Below are 24,233 nucleotides of genomic sequence, written 5' to 3' on the forward strand. Positions count from 1 at the left end.
AACTGTGCAGCCTCCCAGCGAGACGCCGAAGGAACCGCGAGCATTTCCTGCTCGGCACGCTATGAGTCCGCGGTGTCCCGGTTCCCCGGCGGTTCCCGTGTCTACCGGGTGTCCAGGAAGTCGGAATCCGGTCAGGGACGGGGAAGCTCGGATCAGATTATTTTTAGTCGCGCGCTATTTTCAGTCACTGTGTCGAACGAAGCCGGCACGGAATCAGTGCGCGGGCCAAGCTTCGAGGAAGCGGCTCGTTTTTACGCAATTATCCGCGGCCGCTCGCGAGGAGAGCCGTCTTTTCGCGGAAAGACGCTCCAGTGGCTGGAAGATTCCAGTGTTTCCATCACAACGTACGGTTCCTCGATTAAATCACCCTCCGAAGTAACTTCGCCGTGTTCAATGCGCGAGAAAGTGTATCGAGGACTGCGTAGCAGCCGAAAGTAAAGTGAAAACGACTAATTTCGGAACCTTTAACGCGTTAATCGAACAAACCTACATCTGTTCCACTTTTAGATGTTTCTAGTAATCATTAGTTCGATCGTGTCTTTTATCCGTCTGTCACGAGTGTGAGGGTGAAGAAAGAAGGTAACGCTGTGAATCTTGGATCAACCTTTCAAAAGTGAACGAGTGAACTCGTATCTTACATTCTTCCTTATTGTATTCCAATATCTTCCGACTCTCCTCAGTAACACTTCAAACATGATAAACTAAAGATCGACGAAGATACCAAAGTCTTTTAACAGCTGGATTCGAAAGAAATAAAACAAAGTCTCGTTTGAATTGAGTCGAACGTGTCCAAGCAAAGCTTAACCCCTTGCCGTACTGTTTACTTTCGCCATTAAGCTCGTGTACCATTTTACTATCGACAATTCGGAAGAAATGCAACAAAATTGTCCATTCTACTTCAAGTGGAAATTTTATTTGAAAATAATACAATGACAGCAAAATAGTTGTTTGATTTGAGTAATGAATAACATCGATTGTTGTTAGATTAGGCTAGAAATCTTCATCACGAGTCTCACTAGTCATTGCACGGCAAGAGGTTAAGATTAGAAGAAAGGGTGAAAGACAAAATTCGTGTTGAGGGGGTGGAAAGCGAGGTTTCCCGTTACAAGCGGACGATTTACTGATAAAGTAACAGGCTTTCGAAGGAGCACGTGCGATCGGACGAACCATGAAAACGCCGGCGCGATGATCTACGAGGATCGCGTGTAGATACCCGTGTCTCGTGTAGCACCTTTCCAGAAAACGTGTGCACCACGTGCCAACACGTGGCTGGCGTCGCGTACCCGCTTCGTCTATGTTTAGATCGCGGGCGTAAGGGCCACGAGGGAAATCTTCTTCCCGAAACGTCGCGGCCCGACACGGGACAATCGATTTCCGGGAGCGTATCGGATGGATGATCCTTTTCTCTGAACGTACGCCGCGTGTGAAGGGCCCCATACATGCTGAAGCATGCGGAATATAGTTTCCTTAACCCCTTGACCTATGATTTCTTTCTCAACTCTCATCGATACGGCTACTTTGTCATGATAATTTATTGGAAAAAGAGAAGAATCCTAAGCATATGTTATTTCTATATTTCCTTTTAAGTATAATAGTTGATTACAGAGGAATAATATTTATTTTGAATTCGAATTAACTAAGTAATATAGATATTTGTTGAATCATGTTGAAAATCTTCACCACGAGCCTCACTCGTTGTTGTAGGACAAGGGGTTAACACTAGAACTACCGTGTATTTAATACGATTAGTATATAATCCCCATCAAAATTGTAACAATAGGTTATTTTCAGTTTCTTCTGATATTCAGTACGGTAGTCAAGTAAAACTATTGATTTTCAAGATAATTTTGAACATTCAATGCCTTCGAGGTATCAATAATTGCGGAACAAAAAAGTCAAAACCAGTCATTTTGACTGGCACGGTAGTTCTAGTGTTAACGCGTTGAATACCGCACGATTTCATGGCGGAGAATACAGAAAATGGATAAAAAACAAATTTTAAACTTTTGCACTCGGAAGTTCACTAGAAATGTTTAACATTTTTTGACGAGACGAAGACGGTATTCCTTGGAACTAACTCGAAGAGAAATCACAAGTACATTGAGGAGCAAAGCTATTTTATTTCAAGATTTCACGTATCAAGGCATTATACGAAGTTCAACATTGAATTTCAGATTTTGTAGTTTTACCGCGTCAAATCAAATGACTGAGAGTCGCCTTCCAAGTGCAAAGGGTTAAATCATTCGATTGAATTGCATTACTATAATTGCACGTCCATCTAGCTGAACGTCACCTTACTAGGTAGCGTTATTTATAACATAGAAATATTTTCGAATGATCATCGTTTAACACTAGAACTACCGAGCATTTGATACGATTGAAATGTAATCGCTATGAATATTGTAGTAATAGATTATTTTCGGTTTCTTCAGACAATCATTATAGTATTCAAGTGAAACTATTTATTTTCAAAATCATTTCGAATATTCAATGCTTCGAAGATATCAATAATTGCGAAACAGAAAAACTGAAACCAGTCATTTTGACTGGCACGGCAGTTCTAGTGTTAATTGAGCGAACTAAAGTAAGTCGATTTGATTGGGGTCACCGGTGACCCCATGGCATTCAACATGTTAAACCTTTGGAATCCACATAATTTCTTTCGCTAGAAATACGAAAACTATCAAAATCTTCTATCAAATCTAAAATCAATATAGAGAAAATCAATATAGTCTAGAATATTCCAATGCTCTGAAAATTCATTCAAAACACGCTCACAAGTCGCGTCATTCGCTTTTCCACACATTCAAAAACATCCATTCCCACAGTATCACAACAGTTTTCACTGGTCGCACGTGGAGCGATCGAAACCATAAACAAAATCCCCATCGAGAGACCTCTCTTACCCTTATAACCCTCTGAAGCCCGATCTCCTGAACGACCGGTACTCCCCGACGGAATTCTTGATTTCCCGAGGATCGTCGACCACTCCGACAATGGATTTCGTTAAGTCCGCGGACGCGTTTCCGATTCTCCGCGGACCGTGACACGGCCTAGTCGATACCAGACACTCGGTTCTCTCGATATAATTCAGGGAAGCAGAAAGGACCGGGCCGATACCGAGACGGTTTCCTATTAAACGCGCCACTGTAATTTTCGATCGGGTCACCGGCCACCCTTGTAATCCGTTGGCCTCGTCCCTTTTTAGCATTCCGTCCCGGCGTCCTTCCTATTCATTTATCCTGCCGCGGGATCGAGGCGGACGTTTCTTCGGGAACGACGGAGAGGACGAGAGAGAGAGAGAGAGAGAGAGAGTCGGCTTCTCATCTCGTCGATAAGAGATGGCCGACTGGAACCGTCCGCGTGGAACGGGGATGAAGTTATCGGGTTACGTTAGGTAAGACCCGGCGAACAGCGGGAATTCTGGAATTACCTCCGAGTGTCTGCTGCTTCTTCGCGCGCGTATGCCGCCGGGTCTGTTTTTTTACGACGCTACCGAAATACTTTTTGTCAGGCTTGGACCGGCGAGCTTTAACCCCTCGTCGCGGATCGTTGTCTTTCGCAGCAGCGGCGAGCACACCCTCCGAGTCCACGGATTTCCCTGGATTTCGGCCTTTAACCCCTTGACGTACTATTTATTCTCGCTACTAAGCTCGTGTAGCATTTTACCATCGGCAATTTAGAAGAAGCAAAATTTTCCGTTCTACTTCAAGCGGAAATTTCATTCGAAGATAATACATTGTTAACACTAGGTTTACGGGCGTTCATTGTACAGTTTATTCTATTGTTCCTGGGGAAATTGATATTCGTTCATTTAGATTTTGGAAATTGTAGATGTAGAAATAGACAATCAGGATTCATATTCGTGTAATTGGATCAACGAAAACCGATTGAAACATTTACCAAATAATGTTTATAAAATTCAATCTGCGTCAAATTGACGCGTTCCGTAAACCTAGTGTTAATAGCGAAATAGTTATGTGCTTTGATTCGTGGATAATGAACAACATTGATTGTTGTCAAATTAGAGAAATCTTCATCACGAGTTTCACTCGTCATTGTACTGTAAGGGGTTAACACTGGAACTACCGAGGATTTAATACGACTGATAAGTAATCAATATAAAAATTCTAACGGTAGATTATTTTCGGTTTCGTCGGACATTTGTTATAGTGTTCGAGTGAAAGCTATTTATTTTCAAGATAATTTCGGATATTCAATGCTTTTAACACTAGAACTACCGAGTATTTAATACGATTAATACACGTTAATTTTTGTAACAAAATATTTTTAACAATATCAAAATATATAAAATTTGAAAAAAACTTGAATATAACTTAATATTTTATTTAAAAAATCAATACAGTTCATAAGCAAAATATGACCGAAATTTCCGTGGCGCGGAACGTGTTAATGACGTGACTAAATTGGCAATAGCGTAATGAAAGGATTGCAACGCGACATAATTAATTGTGCCTGCTTTCTTTTGCTACAAAAGAATAACTCTACGGGAAACGGTCGAGATATTCGTGGCGCTTAACGTGTTATGTATTTCCTCGTTAATTAGCCTCAAAGAATGAGGAACTTAGTCTCGGTTAAATGTATCTAATGAAAAACTTTCGACAGTAAAGGATTCACTCTTTGCACTCGAACGTTCTCCCATTAGATATTTCCGTAACTTTTCTGATGGAACGGTGATTAAATATTTGATCGTAAATAGGAGTAATATACAAATCGAAGGATGGAACTGTTTCACTTCAATATTTCTCGACTAATTATAAAATTTCATAGTAAAAACTGTGCTTTAGAATTTCGTTATACTTAATTAAACGGTGATTGTGTCACTCGACTGCAAGGGTTGGTTTCTATTTGATCAGCGTAATTAACCGCGATTCGGTAGAGATAAATGACTCTTAACACTAGAACTACCGAGTAAAATTTATTCTGTATTTCCTTATAAAATATATAAAAATACATTTATTCAATGTACAATTTCCTTATATTCTACTTCGTATTTATCTGAATCAATTCATCGAATAATCATCTGCGCCTTTGCCATAATTACGAAAGAAGTGACACGAAAGTAATTCCGACTCATTTGATAGTTCCAGTGTCAAAGAATCGGAGTCTTGTCCTTCATTCCCGTTTCTCTAAGCGACAAGAATCGTAGAAACGAAGAATCCTCGACAGAAGCGTTACCTCATCCCCCGGTTCTACCAGCGAAATCACTTCTCCAGCGTTCTACCGAAAACCAATCCCAGCGGTAGCTGTTTTTCGGACGTCCAACGGCGAACGCGCCGCGATCAAAGTGATTTTTCTACGAACCATCGGGCGCGCGTGAGAAAAGTGTTGCACTAAAACTCCCGTTTATTTTTACTCGAGGAACCACCTTACCGCGAATTTCAGCGGCGCGTCTTCTGAAAATTCGGCTTCGGCCGATCGCGGTGTCTAGCGACCGTATTTTCGGTGATTTTATTCATATTCAAATAACCATGACAACACGGCGGAGACGTTGGCAACAGTTCAGTTGCTTCTACACCGGGTCTGGCGCGTGTGCGCGCGGCGCGAGCTCCGAAATTTCACGCGGCTTAAATTTTCATGGCGGACCCTCGCCATTAGAGCGGCCGGGCTCGCTCTAGAGTCCCGTTCGTTACGCACGAAACTTCCGAACGGCGTTTCTTCCCTGCGAAATTTGCGAACAAGCTTGGCCACGCGCGATGAAACCCATGAAGCCGGTAGGAGGATCGGTGTATTCCTAATTAGCCCTTCACAGTTCTGTCAGGTGTGTTTAACATTGGAACTACCGAGCATTTAATACGATTAATATGCAATTCCTATAGAAATTGTAACAATAGATTAGTTTCAGTTTCTTCAGGCATTCATTATAGTACTCAAATGAAACTATTTATTTTTAAAATCATTTCGAATATTCAATGCTTCGAAGATATTACTGATCCCCGAACAAAAAGATCTGAACCAGTTATTTTGACTGTTACGTAGTTCTAGTGTTAATCATTTTATTATCAATGGTTTCTTCTCATATATTTCGATTACAACCCACAATCATTTACAAGCTTGTATCGAAGGAAAGTATACTACAATCTTCTTACGTAATTCCTATAAAAATTGTAACAATAGATTATTCTCAGTTTCTCCAGGCATTCATTATAGTACTCAAATGAAACTATTTTTAAAATCATTTCGAATGTTCAATGCTTGGAAGATATCAATAATTGCTAAACAAACAAATCGAAACCAGTCATTTTGACGGTAGTTCTAGTGTTAAACGTGAAATTTAGGGACTAGTTGATTCCTGACGGAGAATTGAGTCGTTCATAACGAAACAATCGAAGTTAGACACATCAATGCCTCGAAGACTCTTTGAACTATTCGAAATCTTCAGTAGAGGAAGTTAAATCACATAAATGCTGAACAATAGAGAAACAGGGAACTACGTATCGATCTTCTGCTATTCGCTCAACCGAATCATTCAATCTTCTGTTCCTCAACCACAGAACAAGTTGTTCGCTCTACAATCCTGCAGCGATCCACAAATAGCTCCTTCAACACTAGATTCACAGAACGCTGTTCGATATTTCCTAAACATCAACTTCAAACTGTAACTTCCACGATCTAACTGAACGAACGTTTCCCAGCAACGGAATAAACTATAAACTCCCGTAAACCTGTTAACATCTGTTCACGTATCATTACTACGAAATGAACTCCTAAAAATCTTAATGCTTACACTTAATCACCAAAGAGTGATGAATACTTTGCAGCGTTAACACGTTGAATGGTCAAATACCCACTGCGGTGACAGTTGATAAGATAAATTTACAATAATAATAAAGTAATCCGATTACAGAAACCGATGTCACATTATCTTCATTTTCTATATTTTTCTCAGCAAAATCACGCGGCACTCAACGTGTCAACCGTTTGCATAAGAATGTCGATACTGTGTTTACATAAAACTATCTGCTTGTTACTGTTTGTAACACAAACAAAAAATTTAACTACTGAAACAGCAATTTAGGCGTAGAAAAGAGGCTCCTGATAAAAACTCCGCGTAAATCTAGGGTCAGGTACAGTGATTCGATCTGGTTGGCATTCGATGTGTTAACCCTTAGCACTTCAGGTTGTTTTGTAATCTATCAGCAACTGCAACTAATTTTTATAGTATTCCTAGCGAACATGAGAAATGCAACATTTCTTCGATTTTTTATTTCCCTTCTTAGCAGAAAATTTGGATGTGAAAATCTAGTAATTTTAGGGTAGTTTCTTTAAGATTCATTAAAATATTTAATATTTTAACTGGTGCAATATTGGAGCCTACAGAGTTCAAAGGGTTAACACATTGTTGACCGGCAGTTCTATGCAGAAGCTATCGTAATTATTTCGTTATTAAATAGGAAAGTGAGACGATCCAGATAAACCTCAACATACTTTATTTACGTATAACGAATTGAAATATAATTCTGAATATTTTGCTTTTGCAATGTTCTATATTGCCCTGTGTTTCAACAATTGAAATAGCTAATGCAAGTGCAAACACGAGTTAACTCGTGACCGGTCAACGATGTGTTAAACCTTTGCGGTCCGAAGTGGTTTCTCACTTTGAGGTTCACGTCGACGTTAGTTCATTCAACTACAGCTTAATGTGACGCTCTATTTATTTATTCAAGAATATTTGGCAGTCATTGAAATGTTACCTTTAAATGGTACAATTGTGACACTACAAACAAATATAGAAAAAATTGTTAAAACAGGTAGAGGTTGCAATAAAATGGAATGTCGAGTCTGACTCGACATAGGACTAAGGGTTAACCGTTTGGATGCTAAACAACTTTTGTGGATATTTACCAAAAATGCGGAAGTGATTGGGTATGTATACAGAAAAATGAATAAGAGTACCTATCTAATGAGATCACAAATATTGCGTTACTACAAAAAAATATAAAAAAATAACATTTATTCAAATAAATTTACTTTGATGTATTTCTTGAAGAATATAGCAAGAAAATTATAATTATAATCATAATTTATTATATTATTATATTATTATATTATTATATTACTATATTAAAATATTATTATAATTATAATTATAATTGATTATATTATTATTATTATTATTATTATTATTATTATTATCATTATTATTATTATTATTATTATTTATTATTATTATATTAGCCTCCGCAATTTTGGCACAGCACAAGAAGAGCGCTCGAACGGTTAATGAAAGAGAGCGCGGTGAACTTTCTTCTACAGTGGACAGCCGGCGTTGACCTACATGACGCGGCGATAATTCGTAGAAGCTAGCTGGTAAGAGGATGAGAATGTCCTTTCTTCGAGCCGGGATACGTCCGTGGCTCTCGCGGCGGGCGGAAACGTCGGCGTCGGGCACGTGAGCGTCGGACGCGTTTTGGGATGAAAGATGGAAGGGGATCGGTCGTCGTACAGGGGCTGGCAGCAGGGGAGCTATCGCGGCCGCGGCGGAAGAAGAAGAAAACGAAGGCGAAAGCCGTGGGGCGAGAGGGTCGCGGACTGGACCAGGGCCCTGATAGCTTTCCTCTTCAGCAACGTCGGCATAGTGTGCCTGGTGGTCGGCTACACTATAGCCGGCGCTTTCCTCTTCACACACATCGAGGGCAGGAACAGCCTGGACATCGCCGGCGACGTGATCAGACTGAGGAACATGACGGCGGCGACCCTCTGGGAGCTTACTTCCAAGGTGACTCGTCCCCTTCTTTCTCGAGCTGCGCTCTTTACGACTCATTCCATCGTTTTATGCCTTGCCCGTTTGTTCTGCGAGCAGCCACTTTTGCTTTGACCGTTACGTCTTCGGTAGATGTTAACCCTTTGCGGGAGAGATGCTACTGGTTGATTCGATGTGGCAAGATTAGATAGATATAACGATGATAATGGAGTTTATGTTTTATGTGGTTTGTTTCGGGGTGTTTGTGTTTCGTTGGGATTTTTGAATGGTGGAAGCTGTCGGTTGAGGGTTGATTGTTTAGTTGTTTCACTGTTTAGATGAATTGTTCTTTTAATGATTTGTGATTTCCTTTTTAAGATTGAAAGATACTTTGAGAAATTGTGATGCTAAATACGTTGATTTCTTGATATGTAGATTAATACTATTTCTACCGAGGGTGTCGATGGACACCTGAAATCCTAACTTAAAATTATTTCCTCAGTCTAATCAGTTGTCCTCGATTGAATAGAGAAGTAAATTTCATTATTCTGTAGGTCTAGTGTCAATCTTTTATACAAAATGCTTTTTACTATCGAAACCTTGGAATTATGGGATTCTCATAGTAACATATATCCATAAGATTAACCCCTTGCCCTACGATTTATTTCTCAACTATGATCGATACAACTACTTCAACATTGACAATTATTAAGAAAAAGAATAAAATGATAAGCATATTCTATATCAATCTATACAACAAAGTATAATAATTGATAACAGAAGACTAGCATTAAAAAAAAATCTCGTTTTTATATAAAGACACATAGCTATGCAAATTCGCTAATTACCACAGCATTAGACAAAATATAGAATTTAACTTGAATCGATTATCTATTTAAAATATATTATACAACAATATATCTGAGTTTTTCTATGTATAGTGATATAAGTCGATCTAACTTAAAATCGCCATCCGCGCGATTCAATTATCTGAAAATTAGCCGGTACGCAATGTGTTTAATTGGATATAGTAGAATTAGAAAGCTTTAAGTATAATATTAAATTGTTTTAAATAGATTGATATGTGAAATATGAAATATTATGTTTCTTTCTATGTTACTTAACAATGAAGAATGTCGAATTTATTTCATTGAATTTATGAATTTTCCTAGTGAAAAATTATCGAGTGTAAAGAGTTTAGAATGAAGATGTGTAATAATAATTTTGTGTTTGAAGTGGAAGATAGGAGAGATGTGAAATATGAAAATATAGCTTTGTTTCTTGATGCTCATGGTTTCTTAATAGTGAATGTCGAGTTTATTTTGTTGGATCGATGAATATTCCTAGTGAAAAATTATCGAGTGTAAAGAGTTTAGAATGAAGATACGTGTAATAATTTTGTATTCAAAATGGAAGATAGGAGAGTAATGTGAAATATGAAAATATAGCTTTGTTTCTTAATGTTCATGGTTTCTTAGTAGTGAAAATTGCCGCAAAATTCAGTTTTCTGAAAATTAGCTACGCAATGTGTTAATTCAGAATTGAGTAACATTCATGCGCATTCGATTCTGTTTAAAATCTTCGCCACAAGTCTGACACGTTATTGTAAGGCAAGGGGTTAATATTGTTCACATGGACGTTTATTCGTGTACAAATGGGATGATCTTGTCAAAGCGGATTCGTTTAATGGAAAAATGGGATCGAAACGGAGTGACTAAAGTAAACCGGTGTACGTAACGTATGCGTCGGTTCTCTGTGCTGTTGGACTTCCGCGGACAGGTAGAAACATGGCGTCGTATTACGTATGTAGAGAAAAATGTCCGCAAGGTGTCACCGGCACGGGGGTGGAAGAGGGATAATAATTCTTCCCTTTTCCTTCGTCGTTGTCTACCGCCGGTTACATTTCATTTCGGAAGTATCAGGCGCGGCCGTAAGTAATTCACCGCGGGAATAAAAACCGCGTAATAAACAACATTTCTTTCCCTCCATTCCGCGCCAGTTTCACCGAACAATATAATCTCGGGTATCATGCATAAATCATATGGAAAGTGATGCAGCGAAGCGCTGAAGGTAACAACGTATCACAATAGAACCTCGTATAACGCGATTAAAAGATCCCACAGATTTCACGTTTACAAATTTCTTTTTGGATACCGCTCGAATTTCTATCTCTGCTTAAATTATCTTCAATCTGTTCCAATTATTTCTCAACAATTTCGAAAAAAGTTCTACCGCGGTTTCCAATCTGAGAGGCGCCAAAGTTTGTAATAAAATTAATGTTCATAGTATAATATCTAGAAATAATTAAACTTCATATTGTAAGGTAACAGTTGAAATTCAGTGAAGTAATGTTTATTTCGTAACAAAGTTATTATTGTTTAAAAGACGTCTGTATTATCATATCTATTAAAAGATAGGGAGGCGCCAAAATTACTATTAAAATTAATGTTCATGCCATCTACAAATAAATAAACTTCATGTTGTAAGGTAACAGCACAAATTCAGAGAAGTAATGTTTATTTCCTAACAAAGTTATTATTGTTTAACTCCTTCAGACCTAACTTTTCTACAAAAGTGTGTTCACTTATCTAACAATAAATCTAAATTAAACCTAGTAATAATAATAATAATAATAAATCTGTATTTTCTGATAGAAACAGGTTGGAAGCATAGGTGTAAGTATGTATATGCAGCTGTCTGTCACAGTTCTAATATTTTGTCAAATATTAACGTATCAAGATAGTGTATATTATAATGTACGTCAAGTCTGAAAGGGTTAAAAGGCGTCTATATTATCATATCTATTAAATGATAGGGAGACGCAGAAAAGAAATTATTTTTAAGAAGACGTAGTAGCATAAATGTTGGAAACCGTTGTTCCACCGTGCTCGCGTGCATTTTACCGTGAGCAGTGAGAAATACTTAAAATCAGCTATCCCAGAGTAATAATTCCCGTTTTGTTCGCAATTCTACGCGCTAATAAGTATAAAGTTTCCCGAGCGGCAGTCGGCGCCATTAACGTCCGTTCTGCTCTTTGCACAGGAGAACGTGTTCTCCGAGCGAATATGGAAGACGAAAGTGCGAGCCATCCTCGAGAACTATCAGAGGAAAATGGTCACGGCCATAAAGAATGGCTACGACGGAGCTGACGAGAACAAGAGATGGAGCTTCGCCGGCGCCTTCCTCTATTCCCTCACGGTGATCACCACGATCGGTGAGTTTTCCTTCATTCTGTCCGATTCGAGCCTCGCCCGCGGATCGCCCGTGCTTGATCTTCCTCTTCTTCGAGCCTTACTCCGACGAAAAATTATAATCAACGTCTCGAACGTCGCGAAGTAGGTCGGAGAGTATTAGGGACGATTGAGAGCACGCGGGTTGGCTGAAATAAATTTTCAAGAATGGACAAAGCTGATGAAGTTTGCAAATTTTTCATCGATTTTTATATTTTTAGTAGCTTTCATAGCGATAATACGTTTGATTGTAATGATTTCAATGGATAATTAGAAATTGTAGATCGAGGGGTGAGATTAGAGGGTGTAGTGAATTGTAAGAAAGATAATTGAAGAATGGCTTGGAATGTTTACACATTGAACGCCGGTTAAATTTCAGCTACTAAAAACGCGAGCGTCGGTGATTTATATTGATACATTTTTAAACATCGATTAAACTAAAATTTCTAACTTACGGAAGAGAATAAGGAATTCGATTTTGTACATTTTACTTTGGGTTTGTGTTATACGTATCTAAAATGTTACATGAACGTAGGATTAGCAATTAAACGATAAACTAAAAATCTATGCGTGCTATGTGTTAAGAAACAGAAGGAAGGAGAGTGGCAGCAGAATTAGAGAATAGAAGTAGATATAGAATCAGCCCCTTGGTGTATTTTCATATTTTCAGTAGTGTTCATAGTGATAATACGTTCGATTGTAATAATTTCAATGGATAATTAGAGATTGTAGATCGAGGGAAGGTGAGATTAGAGGATGTAGTGAATGGTAAGAAAGATAATTGAAGAATGACTTGGAAGATTAAGAAACAGAAGGAAGAACAGTGACAGTAGAAGTAGAGAATAGAAGTAGATAAAATTAACCCCTTAACGTACTATTTACTTTCGCTACAAAGCTCGTAATATTTTATTATCGACAATCTGGAAGAAAAGCAACAAAATTCTCCATTCTACTTCAACTGGAAATTTCACTTGAAGATAATACATTAATAATAGCGAAATTATCGTTATATAACACATTGATCGTTGTTAAATCAATCTTCACGAGTCTCACTCGTCACTGCACGACTAGGGGTTAAAGACCAAAGCTAAAGTACAGATTAGAAACATTCCTATTCAGATTATTCTTCGAATCACTATTACAAGTTAAAAAACAGCAACAAACAAAGTAGAACAAGGGACATCACTGTAAACCAAGCTGCTATTCTCAGCTGAACAACTACTTCGCTCGAAACTAGTGTGCCCACTGCAAATACAACAAATCCACGAAGCATTCGATTGAAGAACGAACGGCAAACGATCGAGCGTTTCGAGATCGCGACAATCGGAATCGGATGAAATAGGAAAAGCCGGCGACACGTGGGAGAGACGTTCGATCAACGGGACAATCGGAAAGCTTCGGTCCGAGCCGCGCGATATCCGAGCGTCGGAAGTATCAAAGAAAGCGGCGGGCGGACGGTCAAGAAGAAATCTGAAAATTTAATTACTCCGGCTGGACGGGTCTATATATTTCCCGGGCATCGAGTCCGTATCAGGCTGGGAAATTACTTTCGCGCGGGGACGGCGCTGCCAACAGTTCGACAAGCTGCTGCGAATCATACGCGGGTGAGTTCGTTAGGCCGGAAATTAATTAACGGCCGAGCCGAGCCGATCGGTGCCGGTAGGCTACCGAGACTGACGAAGCTACTCCGGAGTACGTTGATCTTAATCGATCTTCTGATTGACACACTGTATCGGCGATCAATTAATCCGTGACGCGACCCCTGGACCCACGTCGTCGGAGATCGAAATATCGCGGACGCGCCGGGGTTAAACGAGTGTCGATGGTATTCGTCGATCGGATAATCGCCGGGGATGAATTAATTCGTATAATTAATTATATGTCGATGAGATTGAAGCGTATACGCGCTGATTGATAAATTGGGGGACAGACGGGTATCGGTTTACTGTTTTTGCGTCGGTTTCATTCTTGGGGATGAATGGCGGTTTTGTGCGGTGAGGGATGTTAAGATAGGAATCATCGAAATAATGGTGATTGTGATACTGATAGTAGTAATAATAGTGACAATAATACTAGTAATAATTAATAATGACTGTTAATAGTAACGTTCTATATGGAAGTTTCGATGTTTTATTATTTAACAGTTTGTCTGCCACGTAAACACTGATGAAAACTACCATGTACGCGAAACAGTTTTTTCATTAACCAGAAACTGAGAAATTAAAATTCTTCTTAGTAATTGTTCCACTATCTTTCTTATATCTCATTGAGATATAAGAAAATTCGATTTTTTCGCTACGTCATCAAAAAAATTAATGTCCAAGTTTCTGTAAGAAATAATGTCACCCGAATTCGGGTGACGTGGCAGTCAAAGTGTTAATATCATATAGTCGCATAATGGTATTAACCCTTTGCACTCGAGGGGTGACTCTCAGTCACCATTGGATTCAATGTAACAAAATTACAAAGTGTTATATATAATATTAAGTTTCGGATAATGCATAAATATATGAAATATTTACATAAAATAACTTTGTTTCTTAATTTACGTATGTTTTCTCATTAGTTCGTTCAAGTAATGTCGTCTACGTCTCACAGGAAAGTGTCGAATATTTCTAGTGAAAAGCTTCCGAGTGCAAAGGGTTAATATATAGGCGAACGCATAAATAGAGCAACACTTAATCGTTCGCCATATTTATCTAGTACTATATGTACGCGTTGTTTGATTGATAAATTGGGGGTTAGAAGGGTATCGGTTTACTGTTTTCGTGTGCGTTTAATTCTTGGGGATGAATGGCCATTTTGTGCGATGATGGGATGTTAAGATAGGAATCATCGAAATAATAGTGATTGTAATACTGATAGTAATAATAGTGACAATAGTACAAGTAATAATATTAATAATAGCATTCTATATGCAGTTTTGGTATTCGATTATTATTTAACCCTTTGAACTCTGTAGGCTCCAATATTGCACCAGTTCTAATATTAAATATTATTCCAGATATACAAAGTTATCTGGAAGATAACTTACTGAGAAAGTTACTAACTAATAAAAGAAACTAACTAATAAAGTACTGAGAAGGGAATTAAAGGTCTAAGAAATGTTATAACATTGTTCATTTTCAGTAGAACTACCATCAAAATTGGTAGGAGTTGCTGACACGTTATAAAACCATCTAGAGTGCTAAGGGTTAATATCATAGAACAGCTCTTGCTGTCCGAGTAATCAAATCATTCGCCTGCGACTCAGTCTTCTAAATATGAACGTTTCATGTCGCCGAAATGTCGACATTCGTCCGCAAAGGGTTAATATCTAGGAGAAGCATAAATAGGGCAACAGTTGATCCTCATTCGTCACCTTTATCATTCTCAGAACCCTATCAAAAGCGTATATTTAATCTTATGGTCCTCCTCGGCGTGATAGAAATTTGTGGAGAAACTCGATCCTCGAAAGCTGGTATGCACCACGCTAAGGGAAGCTATGGTATCATGGAAGACCGAGTTTATAGGTGTACCTAGTAGTAACCAAGCCGAACAATCGGTACAGATGTCCATTGTGAACGAGTCGGCTGATCGAAGTCAGCATTGGGAACGAAACGGTCAGCTTTAGGGGCGGGACCGCACGCGGCGGAGCGGACGTTGCAGAATCTGGGAGGAATTCTGCGGAGGATGATTCGGGTAGGGTCTAAGGTAACGGTCCAATTGATTGGAAACGTTGATGACTCGGTTAAATACCCGTGACCCTCGGGAATGAAAGATGTCTGATGAAAAACAACGACGAACGGAGGGAAACGGAAGAAAAAGTATCGCGTTCCATCCGGTGGCGAACGATCGCCGGTGATCATCGGATGACGATAATTCAGCGGAAAAGCCGGGGGGAAAAGATTGGGCCGTCAATCGAAATTTTGCTCGACGTCCGCGGAAAAGAAAAAAAAGAACCGTCATTGGTTGAACCGTTGAACGTCCTTGAGAAAGGCGGTCAACGACGCTGAATCGGAAATTAATTGACTCGTATCCCCGGCGACCTGGGAAGATCATCGAGCTCGAAGGTCTCTATCGGCGGAAATCAATTTTCTTGTATCGGCGACCCGTCTTCGTACAGGGTGTACCGAAATTGATAATTCTGATCTTATCGGTTGTGGGGATATGAATTTGTTTGCGTTTAAACGTTAGAATTGGAAAAGCGTGTCTGCCGAGTGAAATTCGTGGATCATTTTGTTGCGGATGATGGATTGGAGAAGTAATTTATGTATGCATCTATATATCTATCTATAGATCTATACATCTGTCCATCTATATATTTATGTATCTATATATCTGTGTATCTATATATCTATATATCTATATATCTATATATCTATATATCTGTGTATCTATATATCTATATATCTATATATCTGTGTATCTATATATCTATATATCTATATATCTATATATCTATATATCTATATATCTATATATCTATATATCTATATATCTATATATCTATATATCTATATATCTATATATTTATATATCTATATATCTATATATCTATATATCTATATATCTATATATCTATATATCTATATATCTATATATCTATATATCTATATATCTATATATCTATACATCTATATATCTATATATCTATATATCTGTATATCTATCTACTTATCTATATATCCATCAATCGATCCATCTATCAATCTATCTATCTATCCATCTATCCATCTATCAATCCATCTATCTATCCATTCATCCATCTACCCTAACAACCAACAGCCCACGCCAAAAGCCACTCGAATAACACAACTCGACTCGTTAAAAAAGCTCCCAACTTCGTCAAACGAAACGCAACCGCAGCGATCAGAAAGATCCGCAACATCGACAGCATAACAAACTCTTTAATCGGCGATCACAATACCGAAAAACCTCCGCGAATAAAAGCGTCGAGCGGTTCAGCCGGACCGATAGCCCGTCGCCGTAACTCGGCGGAGCTTAACGGGGGCTGTGTACCCAAATGATCGGCCGATATGCAATTTGTGCAACGAGCAACAAACTCTTAAGTAAACTCCGAGCAAAATCTCTCGTGCAAACCCGGCCCGCCCCCGCTGCCCGTTATCGATTTCGTCCTCGGCTATTCTGCCAAACAAATCGGACGAACCCTTCTCCCCGCTTTTCCGAATAATTAACGCGTTGTCTGCTAACAGAATTACGCTTGATTGGCTGTCGACGTTCGCCCGTGTACACACCCGCTCGCCCGCGCGCTCGCGCGCGCACGCGAACGCTCCCATTTACGTGGTACACGTGGCTGTATTATTATCCGGCACTCGAAAAATGGGATCGAAAACGGCGAAGTAAACGGCGCTTTGTTCCCGCTTAATACGGATCCATTACGGAGCGCATTTACGGGAAAACCGCGGAACAGAGCGAAGATACAGGCGAAATTGAAATTAAACCGAAGCTGACTTCATTTCGATACTCTGTACAATACCGAGCGATAAAGTTCCGGCGAACAACGCGCCGCAGTAAATGCTTCCTTAAAAGCCATTGTTGCCCGGCTACGCGCATCATATTTTCTTCTCGAAAACATCTCTGTCCTGGATTCCACTCCCGCCCATTGTTCGACCAAGCTCGAAAATTAATTCAATGGAAGTTTCCGATGATTCCACTCGGTTCTGTTCAACATTCGCGCGTTCGAGGGACGAGAGTTCACGTAAAAATTAGCGGAAATAGAAATGATTTCTGTTAACAGATTGCGTGCCGAATAATTTTCAGAAAATTGAATTGCGCGGATGGCAATTTGCATTATGAAGAAACCATGAACATCAAGAAACAAAGTTATATTTTCATATTTCACATCACTCTCCTATCTTCCATTTCAAATACGAAATTATTATCACACGTGTCTTCATTCTAAACTCTTTACACTCGATAATTTTTCACTAGGAATATTCATTAATCCAATGAAATAAATTCAACATTCTTCACTGTTAGGAAACATAGTAAGAAACATAATTTTTCATATTTCACGTATCAATCTATTCAAAACAATTTAATATTATACTTAAAGCTTTCTAATTCTACTATATCCAATTAACACATTGCGTACCGGCTAATTTTCAGAAAATTCAATCGCGCGGATGGCGATTTTCAGTTAGATCGACTTACATCACTGTCTACAAAAAAACTCAAGTATCATATTGCTATGTGATATATTTTAAACACATAATCCGTTCAACACAACTCTAATATTGTTTTAAATGCTGTAATTAGCGAAGTTACACAGCTAAGTGTCTTTACATGAAAACGAGATTTCTCGTTACCAGTATGCAATGTGTTAACTGATTTCAGCTAGAATTTAACCAACGTTACACGATTCTTTAGAATTCGAATTAATCATTCTTCTGTTAATTATAATATTCTAGAGCGAACATATACACAGCATATACTCATAATATCCCTCTTCCTTCAATAAGCTATGAATAACACAGTAATGCTATCGATTACACGATAATCGAAGAACAATCCACAAGGCAAGCAGTTAAATCGTTCAAAATTCCCAACCAATTAATCCCCATAAACTCATTAAACACTGCAAATTAACCATTTTGCATTCTAGAAGAAACTTTCAGTCACCACCTAATTTCATGTAGTCAAACTAAAGTCTGATATCGAATATCGAACTGTATGTAACGCATCGGTGTGCAAAATATTGGTATAAAAGAGCATTGTTAATTAGCTCTTTAAGCTAATTTAAAAAATATCATCTGTCTACTCAGAAAATGTTGCCTCTCTGTCATCATTCGATTGGTGCATCAAAATTGTAAAATTCCATATTTAACATTAAGTCTTGAGTAATCTGTTGATACGTGAAATGTGGAAATAAAATACCATTGTTCCTCTTATTTTGCGAATAGATTCCTCGTTAAGTTGAAAAAAATGTCATCTATATCTCATAAAAATAAATTGAATATTTCTAGTGACAAATTTTTATAGTGACAAATTTTTCACTCGAGAGATGATTCTCAGTCACCACTTAATTTGATGCAATGAAACTATAAAACCTAATATTTAATATCGAAATATTAATATTTAATATTGAAATATTGGGTTAAAATAGCGTTGCTTCACAATTTACTTGTGATTCCTCGTTGAGTTAACCTTTTGCCCTCGAGAGGTGACTCTCAGTCACCATTTGATTTGACGCAGTAAAATTAGAAAATTTAATATTTAATATTGAACTATGTATAATGCATCGGTGCGCGAAATATTCGGATAAAAAAGCTTTGTTCCTCAATTTACCTGTGATTTCTCTTTGAATTCATTAAAAAAACCATCGTCTTTGTCTAGTTAAAAGATGTTAAGTATTGCTAACGAAATACTTCCGAGTGCAAAGGGTTAATTTCAAGAAATATCTTCTTTGTCTACTTAGAAAACGTTAAGTATTCCTAAGAAATACTTCCGAGTGCGAAGGGTTAACAAGTCCAAGTATCACACGTCTCATAAACAAATTCACAGTCTATCCGTAGTTTCGGCGACAAACAGTTCAAGCTAATTTTCTTATGTCAATGATTGCTCTGGGGAGCTGTTACACGGACGACAGGGAACACCGAATAAAAATTCCATTGTGCCCGCTTCTTTTTTGTCTCGCCGGCGTCGCTCGATATTTCTTTTTCAGACAGAGCCGAGACACCGGTCGGAGGGAGATAGAGGGAATTAACGACGCGAACTTTTGGCACTTTAGAGGGGCGTGCGGTGGCGATCGTTTAATTAATTCCAGGGGTCTCTCGTGACCCCGACCCTCCTGCTCTTCCCTCAGCCGTCCTCTTTCTCCCTCGCGCGTCCGCTTCCTCTCCGTCTCTCTCGCTGCGTTCTCGTTCGAGACGAGACCCTGCTATCCACTTTATCTCGACCGTGATTACAGACCAGCAGCATCAGCCTAAAAGGGTCGGCTAGTCGACAGCCAGATCGATTCACGGGCCGACCCTTGCGACTCCGCCGCGATAACCGCCGGGAAGCGCGTCAAAATTCGGGGTTGCGCGAATAACTCGGCCTGGGACCCGAAACGCCGCGTGCAACCGGCGATCTTCGTGGAGATTCTTTCGGAATTCCCCAGACTAGTTAATTTCCTCGCGCAAACTACTTCGCTAGGGACTTGGCTGGCAATTTCGGGAAATTCGTACTAATAGATTAACCCTTTGCACTCGAAAAGTGACTCTCAGTCACCACATGATTCGATACAACGAAACTATGAAGTTGAATATTTAATATTTCAAATAGAAGTTTGGATTGCTACGTGAAATATTTAAATAAAACATCTCTGTTGCTTAATTTATCTACAAATTATCGTTAAATTAGTTTCGAACAGTATGACCTATATCTCGTCAGAAAGTGTTGAATATTTCCATTGAAAAACTTTCGAGTGCAAAGGATTAACCCTTAGCACTCCGGATGATTTTGTAATCTATCAACAACTCCAAGGTTTTATAGTATCTCTAGCACGAATGAAAAATGTTATATTGTAACATCTCTTAGATTTCTTTATTTTCCTTCTTAATACAAAATTTGGATGTACAGAAGATCCAGTGATCTTAGGGTAATTCTTCTAAATTTACTCATTAAAATATTTAACCCTTTACACTCCGAATTTTTTCACTAGAAATATTTCAACATTTTAAATATTTCAAAGTGATGACTGAGAGTCACCACTATATTCCTTTGGGGATCTATTGGAGAGTGATATTTGGAAAATGACTGATAGATGAATTCAAGGTTAACAGTTTGCGGACGGACGTCGGTATTTCGGTAGATTAAATGTTCAGATTTGGAGGGCTAAGTCGTGAATAAATGATTTAATCAGTCGAGCGGCAAGAGATCGGCACGTTTATTCTGGTAATTAAGCAATTGATATATGATTTAGATAGATATGTTGAAAGTTTCGTATATTTCGAAGTATCTTCGTCCGTAGAGGGTTGATCCTAGAATTTAATGATACGATGAATTGAGAATTGAAATTTGTTTCTTGAAGAAGCTGAGTCGTGCATGGAAGTGTTAAATACTACGAAAAGGAGAAGTTACGCGTGAATAGTTCATTATTTGATTAATTAAATGATTCGTTTGGAGCTTTCAAGTGTAGATATCGATGTTCGAAGTCGCCATTATGGCGGCATTCGACGGCGAAGGGTTAACAGAAAGATTTCATAATGAGTTCGATGATAATTGAATCGAGTGCTCGATGTCGAAGTTCCTTGCAATGTGGGTAACAGGAGAAGTAACTAACAATTGCGCAAACAAAGTTCGTCGGCGGGGGAGCGGGATCGCGGTCGTCGCGCATTTGGTCGATCAAGCGGTTAACGCGATCGCGGTTATTCGTCCGCGGCCGAACGGTTAAACGGAATTGAAAAGGATTGTGTGTATGCGTGTAAACGTTTACAGTCGTTTGTAAACGAGACAAAAAAACCATCCGTTTAGCCGGTTTGTCTATTTTTCTCCCCGCCACTTTTATAGCGTCGCCGGTGAATTTGCCGAACGCGCGAACGTTTAATCGTGAAAGCCGAAGCTGATCTCTAATAGTGATGGAGCAAATATTTATGTTCCTGCGGCAATCTTTCATTTGTGTGTACATCAATTACTTGGCTCCCGTTGTGATAATATTTCGGTCATTGACAAGTCAGTGGGAATATGTGGCTTTCGTAGAAAAGAATATTTGAGATAGGACTACAGATTGATGGATTGGTAATTAGATGGATAAATAGAGTTATAGATTGATGGATTGATAGATTGATAGATAGATCGATTGATAGATAGATTGATAAATAGATCGATTGATAGATAGATTGACAGATTGATAGATAGATTGATAGTTAGATTGATAGATAGATTGATAGTTAGATTGATAGATAGATTGATAGATAGATTGACAGATAGATTGACAGATAGATTGATAGATAGATTGACAGATAGATTGATAGATAAATTGATTGATAGATTGATATATTGATAGATTGATAGATTGATAGATTGATAGATTGATAGATTGATAGATTGATAGATTGATAGATTCATAGATTGACAAATTGACAGATTGATAGATTCTTAGATTGATATATTGATAGATTGATAGATAGGTGGAACTATAGGTAGATAAATAGATAGGTAGAATGATAGATAGAAAAATAGATAACTAGATAGAACTAACGATAGATTGAACTAGAGATAGACACACAGAACTAGACACATATCAAACATAAAATAAAAAAAACGAAACTTGCAAATACATTTGATTCCCCCGAGGCTTGAACACAGAAATTTGGGACGTCATTTGGGACACTCTGATAGAATGATCCCACAAGAAAGAGCGGATCCCGACGGGGCTATTCACGGCGGAAAGGACGTGAATTGTTCACGAAAGGAACAAACTGAATCGGGACGAATCGTTTGATAATTAATCACCAGCCGTTCAGGAGCCGGGTACACGGGTTCTCCGCGATTATTAATAAATTACAGGCAAATAAAGCGGGGCCGGCCGCGAATTATCGAGCGTGCCGTGATTAATCTTGATAATTGATTGGCCCGCGGCGAAATTGCCGGCGTATAACGAGCCCCGTGTACCCCACGGCCTACCAAGGGATATCGGTTCCGGTACTTTTGGTTGATCGCCAATAATTCCTTGGCAACCAGTTACCCCGCCACTAATGTCCTCGATCCGTCAACAAGTATCACGGGACTCGACGCTGATTACCAAGGATCGTCGATGATTTATGCGATCTACGATCATTCGTAGTTGGACAGACGATTCTCTGTACCACTGGCAGCTTGACTGAAACGTGTCCGTCTGGGTTTACCTTTCGATCTTGGGAATTTGAACAGGAAGCGTTCAAATCTTGCCTCCGATCGATCTGTACGGTTACACTGAGATACGTATTTTTAAACTTTCAAGTGTTTGTACTGTCAATCTTTCAAACTTGCAAATTTTTAAATCTTTAAACTTGCAAATCTTCAAATCTTCAAATCTTCAAATCGTCAAATCGTCAAATCTTCAAATCTTCAAATCTTCAAATCTTCAAATTTTCAAACTTTCAGATCTTCAAATCTCCAAATCTCCAAATCTCCAAATCTCCAAATCCCCAAATCTCCAAATCTCCAAATCTCCAAATCTCCAAACCTTCAAATCTCCAAATCTCTAACTCTCCAATTCTCCAAATCTCCAAATCATGAAACCTCCAAATTTCCAAATCTCCAAACCTCCAAACCTTCAAATCTCCAAACCTCCAAATCTCCAAATCTCCAAATCTCTAACTCTCCAATTCTCCAAATCTCCAAATCTCCAAATTTCCAAATTTCCAAATCTCCAAACCTCCAAACCTCCAAACCTCCAAATCTCCAAATTCTACCTAAAATTTCTTTACATATTCCATATTAAAAGGCACAAAAATGATAAAGAACCGATTATATTTTACACAAACTTCCTGATACCTTTACATACTAATTTCCTACATCAAGAACACCTCACACAATGTACATCCTCGTTTACCATACTAACAATTATCGAAAAAAGAACAAGAAAGAACATTTAGAAGTTTCCAAGACCGTAACTCGATCGATCCCCGTCCACGCTCGATTCCCGCCCCGTTCGCCGAAAAAATGGCGGCGATCGAACACAGACGGGACCATGTTCGCGATATTTCTCCCCCGCGGCTCCCCGAAAACCTGCACCATTGAATAACCGCATTGAATAAATCATCGTCCCGTGAAGTCGATAAATTATAATACGTTGGACGGACTGAAAATAATCCGAGCGAGTTTTTATTGGCGCGCGCGCACACATTCTGCTAGTAGATATATCGATGTTCCCGTTTTCACGCACGTTCTCCGTCGTTTTTTCCCAACGCGAACGGAAAATGTCGAGAAAAAAATCAATCAGCCGAAAAGCCCGACGGTAAAAGGAGAAATTTATCAAAAAGACAATCGAACAAATAAAGAAAATCCACGATTAATCTACCAAAAGCAAAAACCAATCAACATTTATCGCACGTTACACTTGCTCTACAAATTAAATACTAATACCGATAAACTAACAACTTCAGCTTCGATAAAACAAAACTCCAATATTGACAACCGTCTATATATTCCAAAAAACATTTAGTATTTAATCCATCGAACATATCAGTGTACGTTTCCATTTCTCGCTAGCAAACACCTACAAGATATAGTGCAAATAATTTATTTACACAAGAGATCGATACACAATTCTATTTATTCCCGTGCAACCTTTCTCCGGACACGAAAGATTCGTACCGCCGAAATAACGA

The 24,233-nt window shown here is 38.7% G+C and overlaps 2 protein-coding genes across 2 annotated transcripts in view; one reads left to right on the forward strand and one right to left on the reverse strand.

The window, feature by feature from the left end:
* Positions 1-24,233, reverse strand: part of LOC116429471 (uncharacterized) — a 91,219-nt gene that overhangs the window by 20,396 nt on the left and 46,590 nt on the right. The window lies entirely within an intron of this gene.
* LOC116429466 (TWiK family of potassium channels protein 18) overlaps positions 228-24,233 on the forward strand; it is an 81,753-nt gene continuing 57,747 nt past the window's right edge. The window contains exons 1-4 of the transcript XR_004235506.2: positions 228-579; positions 7,773-7,887; positions 8,200-8,740; positions 11,747-11,918. The gene's annotated coding sequence lies outside the window, so the exon portion shown is untranslated. The remainder of the gene's footprint in view (positions 580-7,772; positions 7,888-8,199; positions 8,741-11,746; positions 11,919-24,233) is intronic.

The sequence above is a fragment of the Nomia melanderi genome, chromosome 1 (assembly GCF_051020985.1).
Source record: "Nomia melanderi isolate GNS246 chromosome 1, iyNomMela1, whole genome shotgun sequence".
NCBI lineage: Eukaryota > Metazoa > Arthropoda > Insecta > Hymenoptera > Halictidae > Nomia > Nomia melanderi.